The sequence below is a fragment of the Trichomycterus rosablanca genome, chromosome 8 (assembly GCF_030014385.1).
Source record: "Trichomycterus rosablanca isolate fTriRos1 chromosome 8, fTriRos1.hap1, whole genome shotgun sequence".
Taxonomy (NCBI): Eukaryota; Metazoa; Chordata; class Actinopteri; order Siluriformes; family Trichomycteridae; genus Trichomycterus; species Trichomycterus rosablanca.
Genome location: NC_085995.1, coordinates 747,069 through 749,519, shown reverse-complemented (window position 1 = coordinate 749,519; position 2,451 = coordinate 747,069). Strand labels below are relative to the sequence as shown.

Genomic DNA, 2,451 nt, shown 5'->3' with positions numbered 1-2,451 from the left:
TGTGTGTTGCTGCTATTGTACATAATCCTGGAATCTGAACTCACGATGATCACGCCAGCAGAATCACGCCTGCACGTGTACGTGTCTATAAATCCACGCGAACGGCACCGAGAGCGCAGGGTCGGGGCGAGACCCAACCGTTTCCTCGTCACGTCGTTGATTTAGCTTCAGTCGTGTACAGAGTCACAGCTCATTATTCACACAGGTTATCTGAAGGAGTAACAGAGTGTGCAGTCGGGTTCCAAATCCTGAGAGCGCCCCTCGAATACGACGTCGTTTCAATAATTCTGTCAGTCACTGATTTATGAGAACCGAGAAACACGCCTCGTTTGTAGCCACAGTGTCGGCAAAAGGAGCCCCAGTTTGGCCCCAAATAGCCTTTTTTGTCCATTGACCCCATTCAAGGGATTAAAATGATTAAAATAAAGCTTGTCATGTGTCAGACACACAGAGAACAAGCCAAACTCCTCACAAACGGTGACCGGACTGCTACAAAAAAAGTATCAAAACATTTACTATTTTAAATCATTTCATTGTTTTGCTACAGATTTGCGTACTAATGGATTTGAAAGATCCCCTGACCCCTGTCTGCATGTCAGGGACTCCACGTGTGGTCCTGACCCCGAGCTGGAGACCCACTGGACTGCACCGTAAGTTCCTCGCTGTATACGAGCTGATACGGACGGGGAACCGAGGACAGGAAGCTGTGACCATATAAGGAAAGCGTAGGGGCAGTAGTGACAGAATCAGTCCATTCTGATTTACGGCATTATAAAGCAGCTTTGAGCTGAAGGTTCGAGACGTATGTCGTCAAATCTGAAGCAAAATGAAATGTAGTTCTACAACATTTACACACTGCAGCACTCGATTCCCCCGTACACCCCCCCCCCCCCCCCCCCCCCCCCCATCAGGTCGCACCGTCCTTCTTCAGAGTCGAGCTAGTCCTGTCCATCTTTCATTCCTAGTTAAACTGTTTGCCCAGGCTGAGTGGATTGGTTTTGTTCATGCTGAAACTGAGGAGTAAACTGAGGAGTCCTGTAGCTCACTTTAAACTAAGTAAAAAACATTTGAAGCCTCATTTGAAGCCACAGCGTGGGCCCCCAGTTTGGCCCCAAATTGCCTTTTTTTGTCCAGTGACCTCCATTTCAAGGGCTCAAACCCACTTTCTGCTCCTTGATCTTGCTGCGTGATTCCTGTATTACTGTAAAGACGTTTAAACCATGTGTAGCTTGACTTTAAAGTAAACAAATGGGTCAGGTGGTCGTGGTTACCTGGGGTGTGACGTTTGCTGGCTCCTCGAGTGCGCTCCGGACGTTTGGACCCGACTGTACGACCGTGTTTTATCTGTCTGTAGCACATAGTGTCCGATCGTCGCCTTTAAAACGATTCGATGAATTTTTCTATAAATTTATTAGTAGATGAATGAAGCTAGACTGTCAGGGGTTCGAACGCAGGTGCTTAGCAGTGATTAGCGTAGAGACGATAGATTTATTTTATTTCTTTTTTTATGAGACTGAGACGGTTTAAATCACCCGTAAACGTCTTCATCGTGCTTCAGATCGTAACTGACGGACATGATGTGGATTTCTCCGTGTATAGCACTTACAGAAATGTTTCCTCTATAGAGAATCAGTGCCGTAACGCGCCGGCAGGTTCTCGGTTTGATATATAAACACACGTCCTTAACCTGGATTCACAGACAAAAGTATTGGGACACCCCTTCTAATTATTGAATCTTTGTGTTTCAGCCACAACAGCTTCTATCTGGTGTAATGAATTAATCATATAAAGGAAATTCCAACTTTGCAGCAGCAGTTTAGGGAAGGCTCATTATGTTCCACCATGAGCGAGCTTTTTAAAGATTAGATTTAAAAACCAAGGATCTCCAGCGGCCTGCCCAGCCGTCACAGATTCCCACAGACATACTTCAGAGTCTTGTGTGAAGCTGAAAAGATCACATAAAGGTCGCTCTTAAACGGAACGTCCAACAAGGTCAGGTGTCCGAATACTTTTGGCCATACTGTGATATATCGAACACATAACTGGTTTTTGGAACATGCCTACTGGGAAGATGTTTGTTTGAGTATAAAAGGTCTGAATAAGTTTTAAAAGTATTAAATGTAAACCCGAACCCGCAGCACTGACTGATTAACCCCAGGAACTCGTTAATGCACCAGTGTAAACCCTAAATGTGACTGAATTACACTTTGTACCATGTTGAAACCATGTGGTGCTGGTGTCGGAACTGGCGTCGTCTCTTTCTTTTCATGTTCTGTGAATTTTTTCCGGCTCGTGTCATTGTTTTGTTTGCAGCTTCCACACTGCCGCCGGGCTCCGGACGTCCTGCAGATCAGAATAGTTCTGTACAGATTCCTCGTGTAATGCACACGTCGTGATGATTTTTCTATCAGAAGCATTTTTATATATAATAAAGGTTCTATTTTAAGGAAA

At 45.0% G+C, this 2,451-nt stretch overlaps 1 protein-coding gene across 1 annotated transcript in view; it reads left to right on the top strand.

Annotated features, from left to right (window-relative positions):
* Nucleotides 1–2,451, top strand: part of LOC134319242 (low-density lipoprotein receptor-related protein 5-like) — a 53,817-nt gene extending 51,366 nt beyond the window's left edge. The window contains exon 16 of the mRNA XM_063000301.1: nt 1–2,451. This exon is cut by the window's left edge and continues 4,820 nt beyond it. The gene's annotated coding sequence lies outside the window, so the exon portion shown is untranslated.